A 13,947-nucleotide genomic window follows, 5' to 3' on the forward strand; every position below is an offset into this window, starting at 1 on the left:
CAGGCTCCGTATCATGAGGGCTTTCCAAGGACATACTTGAGGCAAGAGTCATCCTGGCACAAGTGTTTCTGACAGATGTTGCGGACTGCCATGCGAGAGAGGCCCAGATCGGGTACAAAGCGGGTGGAATGAACCCTGGGAGGGTCCACAGGCTCCTATTCTCACATGCAGAACACATCAAATAATTCTGGGCACATGCTGGGACGATCATCTTTCCACCCTAAGTCCCAGCTCACTGCAGGAGTATATAGACACAGGCACAGATGTCAGATCTGGAAGGCACCCTTGGGACCAACTACACAAATCCTTTGTCATCCAGATGTGCAGACTAAGGGTCAGAGAGGGGCAGGCCAACAGTGTATCATGGCTAGGGGTTGGTGAGTGCCCGGGCTCTTCCACACGGTGTGCTCTGTTCATTCATTCATACCGTTACTCATCAAAGATCTGCTATACGTGCTATGTGCAGGGTGCCAGGCCAAAAAATGGAGATCGCTATGGGGACAAGGCAAGCATTACCCTGTCTTCATGGAGGCTACAGAATAATGGGCTTTCTACCACTATCACTAATCCTCACCACAACCCTGCAAGGTATAGGCAGGTCTTGGAAACCAAAGGGACCCAGCCAAACACTGCTCCCTTTTAAGACCTGGAAAATGAAAGACAAGAGGTCACCGTGTGCGAGTTAAATATTAACCCTTCACAGAGCATCACAGAGATGTGGACTGCCATGGAAGGAGGCAGAGAAGGCTTACAGAACTGGAGGCCTTGGTTGTAACCTAATTGAAGATATCAGTGTTTCTAAAGGAAAAGACTGTCCATCTGCAGGGTTTGGGTCAGACATGGAGGCCAAGAAAATGGATAACAGAGGCTGCTGTTTAGGAAAAGATCAGCAGGTACTGCTTCAGCTCTCTTGTGGGTTTTCTCCGTTTTCACTGAATAAAATAGGAAGAAAAGCCTGTTTTCCTCAACCTCAAGGAAAATTGGATTTTCTCTTCAAATCAGTCCTCTGACTGCCAGCTGACTCTAACAATCAAAGGAGGTTGGACTCAGTGTTGAGCCAACCCAAGGCTGTGACACATGCGGCCTTATGATGCAGGCTCACTTTGGAAGAGCTGTCCCGTGAGATATCTCATGCTGTCCAGGAGGGAAGTGGCTTCACCACTAGTGAACTTCTAGTGGAGAAGCACAGGGGTCCTGGTGTCAAACAAACTTAGCTCAAGCCCTGGCTCCACCACTGAAAGCTCTGTGACTCTGAGCAAGTTGCTTATCCATTAGGAGTCTCAGTTTTCTCATCTATATAATGGGAAGGATTATAATCCTTAGTATAAGTCTGTTTTACAGGTAGCAATTGATATCATAAATAAAGTGTTTAAGTGCCTTTCACATAGTGAGGACTGAACAATTGCAGTATTATTGCATAAGGTAAGCACTCCATAATTATTAGTAGTATTAAAAATAAACAACAGGGCTTCCCTAGTGGCACAGTGGTTGAGAGTCCGCCTGCCGATGCAGAGGACGTGGGTTCGTGCCCCGGTCCGGGAAGATCCCACATGCCGCGGAGCGGCTGGGCCCGTGAGCCATGGCTGCTGACCCTGCGCGTCAGGAGCCTGTGCTCCACAACGGGAGAGGCCACAACAGTGAGAGGCCCATGTACCGCAAAAAAAATAATAATAAAAATAAACAACCATTTACACAGCTCACAAGGTTCACAGTGGTAAAGTTATAAAGATCTTTGCTGGATAACGTTCTTTTAAGTCAACTTTTTATTAAGTTTCTTTTCTGATTCTAAAGGGGAATACACATTCCTCATGAAAAAAGTAGAAAACACAGAAAGCACAAAAAGAACTTTTTTTTTTTAATCCACAACCCCACAATCTAGTGATAACCACTGTTAACATGCTGGTATATTTTTATCCATTTTTTTTTCTGCGTGTGTGTGTGTATGTGTGTGTATGTGTAAGAAAAAGATAAAATTTACATAAATAAAACCATACTTTACATATATGACCATTTTCCACAGCAAACGGTTCTGTAATATTCCTTCTATGTTTACACCATAATTTACACAACAATTCTCTTACTGTTAGGCTTTTGAGGTTTTCCCCCAATATTTTTGCTCTTACAGTTCATGCTGCAATGAAATTCTTTGCACAGAAATCTTTTTATACCTCTCATAATTCCTTAGGAGAAGATTCTCAAGGTGGAATTTTTGGATCAAAGGATATAAATTTCTGGAGAGCACCAGAATCACAACTAACTGCTGAACAATCATCGACAGGAGGAGAGTGGAACTCACCAAACAGATGGCCCACATCCAAGGACAGGGGAGAAGTTGCAGTGAGATGGTAGGAGGGGCACAATCACAATAAAATCAAATCCCAAGGCCACTGGGTGGGTGACTCACAAACTGGAGGACACTTATACCACAGAAGTCCACCCACTGGAGTGAAGGTTCTGAGCCCCACGTCAGGCTTCCCAGCCTGGGGGTTCGGCAATGGGAGGAAGAATTCCTAGAGAATCAGACTTTGAAGGCTGGCGGGATTTGATTGCGGGACTTCAACATGACCAGGGTAAGTGGAGACTCTACTCTTGGAGGGCACGCACAAAGTAGTGTGTGCATCAGGACTCAGGAGAGGGAGCAATGACCCCATGGGAGACTGAACTGGACCTACCTGCTAGTGTTCGAGGGTCTCTTGCAGAGGCAGGGGGTGGCTGTGGATCATGGTGGGGACAGGGAAACTGGCAGCAGAAGTTCTGGGAAGTACTCCTTGGCGTGAGCCCTCCCACCGTCTGCCATTAGCCCCACCAAAGAGCCAGGTAGGCTCCAGTGCTGGGTCACCTCAGGCCAAACAACCAACAGGGAGGGAACCCAGACCCACCCATTAGCAGACAAGCGGATTAAAGTTTTACTGAGCTCTGCCCACCAGAGCAACAGCCAGCTCTACCCACCACCAGTCCCTCCATCAGGAAACTTGCACAAGCCTCTTAGATAGCCTCATCCACCAGAGCGCAGACAGCAGAAGCAAGAAGAACTACAATACTGCAGCCTGTGGAATGAAAACCACATTCACAGAAAGACAGACAAAATGAAAAGGCACAAGACTATGTATCAGATGAAAGAACAAGATAAAACCCCAGAAAAACAACTAAATGAAGTGGAGATAGGCAACCTTCCAGAAAAAGAACTCAGAATAGTGATAGTGAAGATGATCCAGGACTTCAGAAAAAGAATGGAGGCAAATTTCGAGAAGATGCAAGAAATGTTTAACAAAGACCTAGAAGAATTAAAGAACAAACAAACAGAGATGAACAATACAGTAACTGCAATGAAAAATACATTACAAGGAATCAATGGCAGAATAACTGAGGCAGAAGAATGGAAAAGTGACCTGGAAGACAGAATGGTGAAATTCACTGCCACGGAACAGAATAAAGAAAAAAGAACATAAAGAAATGAAGATAGCCTAAGAGACCTCTGGGGCAACATTAAATGCACCAATATTCGCATTATAGGGGTCCCAGAAGGAGAAGAGACAGAGAAAGGACCAGAGAAAATATTTGAAGAGATATAGTTGAAAACTTCCCTAACATGGGAAAGTAAATAGCCACCCAAGTCCAGGAAGCACAGAGTCCAGGCAGGATAAACCCAAGGAGAAACCCGCTGAGACACATAGTAATCAAACTGACAAAAATTAAAGACAAAGAAAAATTATTAAAAGCAACAAGGGAAAAATGACAAATACCATACAAGGGAACTCCCATAAGGTTAACAGCTGATTTCTCAGCAGAAACGCTACAAGACAGAAGGGAGTGGCATGATATACTTAAAGTGATGAAAGGGAAGAATCTACAACCAAGATTACTCTACCCAGCAAGGATCTCATTCAGATTCGATGGAGAAATCAAAAGCTTTACAGACAAGCAAAAGCTAAGAGAATTCAGCACCACCAAACCAGCTCTACAACAAATGTTAAAGGAACATCACTAAGTGGGGAACAAAAGAGAAGAAAAGGACCTACAAAAACAAACACAGAACAATTAAGAAAATAGTAATAGGAACATATATATTGATAATTACCTTAAACGTGAATGGATTAAAGGCCCCAACCGAAAGACACAGGCTCGCTGAATGGATACAAAAACAAGACCCATATATACGCTGTCTACAAGAGACCCACTTCAGACCTAGGGACACATACAGACTGAAAGTGAGGGGATTGAAAACAATATTCCATGCAAATGGAAATCAAAAGAAAGCTGGAGTAGCAATACTCATATCAGATAAAATAGACTTTAAAATAAAGGATGTTACAAGAGACAAGGAAGGACACTACATAATGATCAAGGGATCAATCCAAGAAGAAGATACAACAATTATAAATATATATGCACCCAACATAGGAGCACCTCAATACATAAGGCAAATGCTAATAGCCATGAAAGAGGAAATCGACAGTAACACAGTAATACTGAGGGACTTTAACACCTCACTTATACCAATATACAGATCATCCAGACAGTAAATTAATAAGGAAATACAAGCTTTAAATGACACAATAGAACAGATTGATTTAATGGATATTTATAGGACATTCCATCCGAAAACAGCAGATTACACTTTCTTCTCAAGTGCACATGGAACATTCTTCAGGATAGATCACATCCTGGATCACAAATCAAGCCTTGGTAAATTTAAGAAAACTGATATCATATCAAGCATCTTTTCAACCACAATGCTATGAGATTAGAAATCAATTACAGGCAAAAAAAAACCCATAAAAAAACACAAAAACATGGAGGCTAAACAATATGTTACTAAATAACCAAGAGATCACTGAAGAATTCAAAGAGGAAATCAAAAAATACCTAGAGACAAATGACAACAAAAACACAATGATCCAAATCCTACAGGATGCATCAAAAGCAGTTCTAAGAGGGAAGTTTATAGCAGTACAATCCTACCTCAAGAAACAAGAAAAATCTCAAATAAACAATCTAATATTACACCTAAGGGAACGAGAGAAAGAAGAACAAACAAAACCCAAAGTTAGTAGAAGGAAATAAATCATAAAGATCAGAGCAGAAATAAATGAAATAGAAACAAAGAAAACAATAACAAAGATCAATAAAACTAAAAGCTGGTTCTTTGAGAAGATAAACAAAATTGATAAACCACTAGCCAGACTCATCAAGGAAAAGAGGGAGAGGACTCAAATCAATAAAATTAGAAATGAAAAAGGAGAAGTTACAACAGACACCGCAGAAATACAAAGCATCCTAAGAAACTACTACAAGCAACTCTATGCTAATAAGATGGACAACCTGGAAGAAATGGACAAATTCTTAGAAAGGTATAACCTTCCAAGACTGAACCAGGAAGAAACAGAAAATATGAATGGACCAATCACAAGTAATGAAAATGAAACTGTAATTAAAAATCTTCCAACAAACAAAAGTCCAGGATCAGATGGCTTCACAGGGGAATTCTATCAAACATTTAGAGAAGAGCTAATACCCATCCTTCTCAAACTCTTCCAAAAAATTGCAGAGGTAGGAACACTCCCAAACTCATTCTATGAGGCCACCATCACCCTGATACCAAAACCAGACAGAGATACTACAAAAATGAAAATTACAGACCAATATCACTGATGAATACAGATGCAAAAATCCTCAACAAAATACTAGCAAACAGAATCCAACAAAACATTAAAAGGATCATACACCATGATCAAGTGGGATTTATCCCAGGGATGCAAGGATTCTTCAATATACACAAATCAATCAATGTGATATACCATATTAACAAATAAGGAATAAAAACCATATGGTCATCTCAATAGATGTAGAAAAAGCTTTTGACAAAATTCAACACCCATTTATGATAAAAACTCTCCAGAAAGTGGGTATAGAGGGAACCTACCTCAACATCATAAAGGCCATATATAACAAACCCACAGCAAACATCATTCTCGGAACCTACCTCAACATCATAAAGGCCATATACGACAAACCCACAGCAAACATCATTCTCAATGGTGAAACACTGAAAGCATTTCCACTAAGATCAGGAACAAGACAAGGATGCCCACTCTCGCCACTCTTACTCAACATAGTTTTGGAAGACCTAGCCACAGCAATCAGAGAAGAAAAAGAAACAAAAGGAATACAAATTGGAAAAGAAGAAGTAAAACAGTCACTGTTTGCAGATGACATGATACTATACATAGAGAATCCTAAAGATACTACCAGAAAGCTACTAGAGCTAATCAGTGAATTCGGTAAAGTTGCAGGATACAAAATTAATGCACAGAAATCTCTTGCATTCCTATGCACTAACAACAAAAGATCAGAAAGAGAAATTAAGGAAATAATCCCATTCACCATTGCAACAATAAGAATAAAATACCTAGGAATAAACCTACCTAAGGAGGTAAAAGACTTGTACTCAGAAAACTATAAGACACTGATGAAAGAGATCAGATGACACAAACGGATGGAGAGATATACCATGTTCTTGGATTGGAAGAATCGGTATTGTGAAAATGACTATACTGCCCAAAGCAATCTACAGATTCAATGCAATCCCAATCAAATTACCAATAGCATTTTTTACAAAACAGAACAAACTATTTTAAAATTTGTATGGAGACACAAAAGACCCCAAATAGCCAAAGCAATCTAGAGGGGAAAAAAAAAAGAGCTGGAGGAATCAGACTCCCTGACGTCAGACTATACTGCAAAGCTACAGTAATCAAGACAATATGGTACTGACACAAAGATAGAAATATAGATCACTGCAACAGCATAGAAACCCCAGAGACAAACCCACACACCTATGGTCAACTAATCTATGACAAAGGAGGCAAGGATACACAATGGAGAAAAGATAGTCTCTTCAATAAGTGGTGCTGGGAAGACTGGACAGCTACATGTAAAAGAATGAAATTAGAACACTCCCTAACACCATACACAAAAATAAACTCAAAATGGATTAAAAACCTAAATATAAGGCCAGACACCATAAAACTCTTTGAGGAAAACATAGGCAGAACACTCTATGACATAAATCACAGCAAGATATTTTTTGATCCACCTCCTAGAGTAATGGAAATAAAAACAAAAATAAACAAGTGGGACCTAATGAAACTTAAAAGCTTTTGCACAGCAAAGGAAACTACAAACAAGACGCAAAGACAATGCTCTGAATGGGAGAAAATGTTTGCAAATGAGTCAGTGGACAAAGGATTAATCTCCAAAGTATATAAACAGCTCACACAGCTCAATATTAAAAAAACAAACAACCCAATCAAAAAATGAGCAGAAGGCCTAATAGACATCTCTGCAAAGAAGACATACAGATGGCCAAGAGGCACATGAAAAGCTGCTCAACATCACTAATTATTAGAGAAATGCAAATCAAAGCTACAATGAGCTATCACCTCATTTTGGTTAGAATGGGCATCATCAGAAAATCTACAAACAACAAATGCTGGAGAGGGTGTGGAGAAAAGGGAACCCTCTTGCTACTGTCGGTGGGAATGTAAATTGATACAGCCACTATGGAGAACAGTATGGAGGTTCCTTAAAAAACTAAAATAGAATTAACATATGACCCAGCAATCCCACTACTGGGCATATACCCAGAGAAATACATAATTCAAAACCATGCACCCCACCCAATGTTCACTGTAGCACTATTTACAATAGGCAGGTCATGGAAGCAACCTAAATGTCCATCGACAGATGAATGGATAAAGAAGATGTGGTATACATATACAATGGAATATTACTCAGCCATAAAAAGGAATGAACTTGGGTCATTTGTAGAGACGTGGATGGACCTAGAGACTGTCATACAGAGTGAAGTAAGTCAGAAAGAGAAAAACAAATATCGTATATTAACGCATGTATGTGGAATCTAGAAAAATGGTACAGATGAACCAGTTTGCAAGGCAGAAATAGAGACACAGATGTAGAGAACAAATGTATGGACACTGAGGGGGGAAAGTGGGGGTCGGGGGGGATCGGGTGTGATGAATAGGGAGATTGGGATTGACATGTATACACTAATATGTATATAATAGATAACTAATAAGAATCTGCTGTGTAAAAAATAAATTAAATTATAAAAAAACAACAAAGGATATAAATTTCTTTAAGCTCATAATACATTTTGTCAAATAATTTCCAATAGGATTATATTAAATCACCATCCTTTCAGCAGAATGTGAATATCCATTTTTAAAATTTTTCATTTTATGAAAAAAAGGTGAAAACACCTTTTCTTTATTTTCATTGCTTTGATTACTAGTAATCTTGATAGCTGTCATTGGTTCTTTTTCTAGGAAATGTATGTTTACACCTTTGACCCACTTTCTGCTATATTTCATAATTTTTGTATCATTATGCATGATCTCTTTATATAATAAAGATTTTTTTTTAAATATCACATCTGTGGCAAATAAATTTCACAGTCTATTGTTTGCCTTTTAATTTTTAATGATATTTTGACATATATTTTAAATTTTATATAGTTAGAAAACTTACTATAAATTTTAATTAATGTTGTTCCTATATATAGTCAACTCAAACTCCAAACTCTTAAATCTCATGACATTCAAGAAAACTCAATATAGTTAGCTCATTTATACTGAAACTAATAGTATAAAGCATATTATATTCTTGTATATATTGATGATTTGCTGAAACTGGGGTGATGGGTGCACAGAGGTTTGTTACCCTATTCTCTCTTTTTGTGCATGTTTTAAATGTTCCCATAACAAAGCCTAAAACATTCTTTTGTAGTCTTGGCTTATTTCCTACTGTCTTTCAAGCTTCACGGACATAAATTCCTCATCTGTGACTTTGGACAAATTTTGAAATCTCTCTAAGCTTTGGTTACCTCTGCTACTAAAAACAAAACCAAACAAAGAAGTAAAAATATACCAAACATGTAGGATTGTTGAAAGGAGGAGATGGAATAATGCATTCCTAGCATATAGTATGGTGCCTAGCATACAGCAGGTGCTCGATAAAGGTTTTCTTTTTATTATTATTATTATATTACTACTACTATCATTTCAATTTCTGTATGTCAGACTTTCTCACTGCAAGAATCAGAAGCTGATCCTGGCTGATTAAATAGAAGAGAAGTTTATTTCAAAGATGTTGGGACAGCAGAGGACAAGTTCAAGGACAGTTTAAGAATGATGCGCAGGGCTTCCCTGGTGGCGCAGTGGTTGAGAGTCCGCCTGCCGATGCAGGGAACACGGGTTCGTGCCCCGGTCTGGGAGGATCCCACATGTCGTGGAGCGGCTGGGCCCATGAGCCATGGCCGCTGAGCCTGCGTTTCCGGAGCCTGTGCTCCACAACAGGAGAGGCCACAACAGTTAGAGGCCTGCGTACCGCAAAAAAAAAAAAAATCTTACAGCTATCTTCAGTAACTTGTCATAAAACCCTAGTTAGAAAGAGTGAAGGAGAAAGAGAGAGTTAAATATTGCGTTTTTTCTGCTCTCAGGCAGCATCTCCCCTGGTCAGAAATCTTGACTTTGTGGGGTGACCCAAATCGAATGCTCATTCCTGAAGGATCTGAGCCACTGGTGGTCTTACCAGTATAGAGACTTAGTAGCCTTCTTTTTTTTTTTTTTTTAACACCTCAGAATTTATAAAAAAGAAAAAAAAATGTAGAAGGCCCCACAGAGGAACTTCTTAATTCCAGATAAACTCCTCCCTACTCAATTTCGTTAGCAGCAACCCTATTTCCCCTCGGTCATCAGGATTAACCCCCTAAAAGTACCGTAACTTCTTTTTTTGCCTGTTCATCAAGGGCATGAAGGAGACTGAAAATATCTGGGTGGTGGTTCAGCTTCCAGCCTCAGCGACCCGTTGTTGAGCACCGTGATAAAAGAACATCTCCCTTGGACACGGAGACCTCCACACACGCCGAACTCAGAGTCTCAGGGGTGGAAAGGAAAATTCCACAAGTGGGGACACTAGGCATGGCTGACTGGGAGGTCCTGTCTGAAGAGACCGTTGCCCTGACAACTCAGACATCGGGGAGCCCAATTCCAGGCTGCTGTGCTGTGTTCTGGGGTGGCTGGAGCCTTTCCCTTAAAATCCCAAAGGTACACATTGCTCCAGAAAATGCTCTGGGAAGTCTTGTTTGATTTGGGGGAACCTGGGATTAATCAAATTTGTGACCAGCGAATCCTCATCTAGTAACCTTAGGTGCAAAGATATTCCAGGTGGAAAAGAATGTTCCAACACAGAGTGGGGGCATGCTGCTGCTGTAAAGAAATCCAGAGCTGATTTCTCAACGGCATGGAATTCTTCTGAGGATTCAATTAAATAACAGATGTAGAGGCGTGTCGCATAGTAGGTATTCCATGAAAATGAAACTGTGTCCCCTCCACACTTCTAAACCATGCTGGGGTGAGGAGGCTGGGTGTTAAGGTAGCCACTTTACAGATTAAAAGCTGGGGCTCAGAAAGGAGAGGGATTCCATGTTAATGAGGACAAAGTTAGGAAGTGGGAGCGGCAGTGACAGGAACTGACCTTGGCCTTCTGACTCCAATTCCAATTAACTAGACTCACCACTTCCCAAGACACACAGCCGCAGTCTGGTCTTACTCACCCCACAAGTTAACATTTCACAAGGACTGAGTCACAGCTTCCCCTCCTCTTGGCTGCATGAGAATCCCAGCACGCTCCTTCCCAGGCCTGGCAGCTCCAACCCTCTTCTAGGGCCGCTGATGGGAATGCTTGAGGCCAAGACTGCCAGGAACTGAGGGAGTAGGTAAGGTGTCTGTGCACATGGAGGGACCTGACCCACGTGAGCTGGAGGAATCTATGATGCTGCCAAGAACCACATCAGAAAGATAATATTTGAAGAGTGAAAGTTCCTCCAAAGAATGTAAAATCCTTCGAGTGAGCAAGTGCCTGAAGTTCTCTGGGCATAACTCACTCAGGATGGACCAGAACGTGAGCTGCAGACAGCAGGTAAAATAGGGCACAAGAGAGCAGGGTGTCCAAGCGAGCTGAAAGGGATTTGGGAGGTGACCGATCCCTTCAGCAAAGAAGAAATGGTGGTTCAAAGCATTTTCCAAGGTCACACCGCTGAGGGGCAGCCCTGGGACCTAAACCCAGACTTTCTCATTCGTTTGTCCAATATTCACTGCGTGTGCTTCCGGTGAGCCTGGAGGGCCATTGGATAGCACTAAGAATATAGCAGTAAACCAAACAAGCAGGTTTTCTGTCTGCCCAGAACTGACTTCCCAGCAGGGAGGAGAGAGAATTTAACAGACCGTTGTGGAGCATGGTGAGAAGTGCTATGACGGTGGGGGAGGGGTACAGTGCTGAGGGGGGCACAGGGGAGGGTGGTCTCATCTAATCTGTGGGGTCAAGAAAGGCTTCCTGGATTAAGTGATGGTACAGCTGAGACCTGAAGACTGAGGAGGCATGAATCCAGTGAATAGGGGTGGGGTGGAAGGACGGAGAACACTCCAGGCAAGGGGGGAATGCTACAAACCAGGCATAGTATTAGACCCTTGTTTTAAAGAACTTCATAAATATGGACGCTCCCACACTGAACAAGCACCCAGGGTGCTAAGAGAGCAAGAGAAGAGACCACCCGTCTACCAAGAAGAGGTGACATCTGGATCTTAAAGGATGGGTAGCACTTCCACAGGAACCGAGAAAGCAGATGGCTAGTCCAAGGCCGTGGGGATTTTGTGGGAAAAGGCAATGAAGGAGAACTTATGACAGGCAGTTCCTGGAACAGAAATTGACCTTTTTGGGGGGAGGTCAGTACATGTTTGTCAAATACTAAACCTCGGGGCTAACGGTCATTGGTGGGGCTCAGAGAAACACAGAGAGGTTTTCCTGGGTTCCAGTGGCTGTTAGTACAACCCTCCCAGATGCAGATTTTGAACAGCTTCTGCTGCAGCACAACACAGACAAGGGGGTGACCCAGAATTACTGCCCACACCCACTGCCCCATGCTGCTCCACGGCCTACACAGCCACGGCAGCCCAGCGAGCGGCTGGTGTCCACGGCTCCCAGCGTCCCCCAACCCCAAGGACCCCAGGTGGGTGAGGAACAGTCACAAGGAACACAGTCTTTCAACTAATCAATTTTACTCCGATTATGGGATAAACACAGCAGACAAACTGATGTCTAAAAGAATTCCTAATTTCCCGTCCAGGTGCACAGATAAGCACATTGAAGAAAACAGTGCTGAAAATAATAGCGTCCACGGTGAAAATCCGGGTGGCACGTGGCCCCAACGGAACAAAGATGGTGTTGCTTCCAGTTCAACACGTCACCACTCGCTTCCGCAGGGGCTTAGGTGAGACAGCTGAGACGAGTCACACTTTCATCTTTGGGGCCTGGAGACTAGGAGCCTGGGACAGCCCTGCAGCCCCTGCACAACAGCCAAGGCCTTTAAAAGGGACTCGGAAAGAGGACAAACTGCAGTGTCGGTATCCTGTGGCACGTCCCTGTGTGTCTGCTCCGGTGACAGAGCCTTTAGGGGCTGTGCTCGGCACAAGATACTGTGCCCAAACGCTCTACCTGTGGGATGCTGAACATTTCAGTCTTTTACAGAACCTTTTCTAGACTGCTTTGCGTGTCGTGATTGCCATGTGTTTTTTGAACTTGAATGTCACGCTTAATATACTGAAGGACTTACTTTAGTTTTAAATAAAAATTGATATTTTACTTAAAGCAATAATAATTACTAAGACGTAGTGAAGACTAAGTTCGGCTGATCTAGATGCAGCACGATGATTGTCTACAGCAACCCTGCAAGAGCACCTCCCCTTTTTACAGGTGAGGCCTCGACAGGCATGGGAACGGGTCTCTCCGGCTCCAAAGCTCACACTCTTTCCACGAGGCTACACCAGACAAGGAAACGCCCGGATGGACCGCTGCCTGGGACCCACGGGGGTCTGGTTAGTTGACATTTGAGGCACAGGATGCGGAGCAGTGAGGGATGCACTTAAAAAGGGAGAGGGAGGCCTATCCCGGGCCTGCACGACCCCGTGGAAGTTGTCGCAGGGACCACAGAGAGAAAACACAGGGCCTCTCCCCAAAGAGCTCACAAACTCAAAGCAGACAGACAAGAAGCCCAGCCTCAGGGTTGAGGCTGAAGGCGCCCTTCAGGAAGGACAAGCAGCCCCCCTGCCGGAGCCACACGGAGCCGACCGTAGTGCCAATGACTAGGACCGGCAGGGACGCGGCCCCTACTCCACGCCACCCACGTCATCTGGAGCCCTGATCAAACCGTACCGTAATCCTCTGTTTTCCTGTCCCACAGGTCATTGCTTTTTCCCCCTGCGCCCCTCCCAGTTTTCAGGCAATACCCGGGAAGCATGTGTGTGGTCCCAGCAGCCTCAAGGTCACGCGTCAGCCGAGGGTTGGCACATGCTCCCAGCCCCCGCCCCCATTCCCGGCTCCGCCGTCACCACTTCAGTGCGCTAAGCCTCTTAGTTTACATTTCTGCATCTGGTTCTCAGCGGACAGAACCTCTTTGTCTGGGAAGCAGGGGACAAGGCAGAGCAGCTAGTCCCAGGGCCTAGTCAGTGGTCACTAAGCTGTGGAAAGGGACGATTCAAATTTTTTTTTTTTTTTTTTTTGGCCGCCCCGCACGGCATGTGGGATCTTATTTCCCTGACCAGGGATCGAACCTGTGCCCCCGGCAGTGGAAGTGCGGAGTCTTAACCGCTGGACCGCCAGGGACGTCCCACAATTCGAATGTTGGAACTCAGAATCTGGTTGGAACTACAGTTTGCTCCTGAATCGGATTCATTCCATCACTTGTATATCATTCACTTATGGTGCTTTAAGACCCATGTTGACACTGGGAACAGGCGGGGATTCATCACAGTCACTGTTCCCAACTCCCCTCTTCCCTTGAAGCAGAGCTGAACAGCTTCCTGCCTCGCG

General features: G+C 43.1%; 1 pseudogene across 1 annotated transcript in view; it reads left to right on the top strand.

The window, feature by feature from the left end:
* LOC309830417 (G protein pathway suppressor 2-like) overlaps positions 1–13,482 on the top strand; it is a 55,598-nt pseudogene extending 42,116 nt beyond the window's left edge. The window contains exons 2-4 of the transcript in view: positions 11,925–12,092; positions 12,206–12,349; positions 13,319–13,482. The product of the transcript in view is annotated as a G protein pathway suppressor 2-like (transcript). The remainder of the gene's footprint in view (positions 1–11,924; positions 12,093–12,205; positions 12,350–13,318) is intronic.
* Positions 13,483–13,947: the final 465 nt, after the last annotated feature.

Source organism: Grampus griseus (assembly GCF_964374135.1).
Source record: "Grampus griseus genome assembly, chromosome: 1".
NCBI lineage: Eukaryota > Metazoa > Chordata > Mammalia > Artiodactyla > Delphinidae > Grampus > Grampus griseus.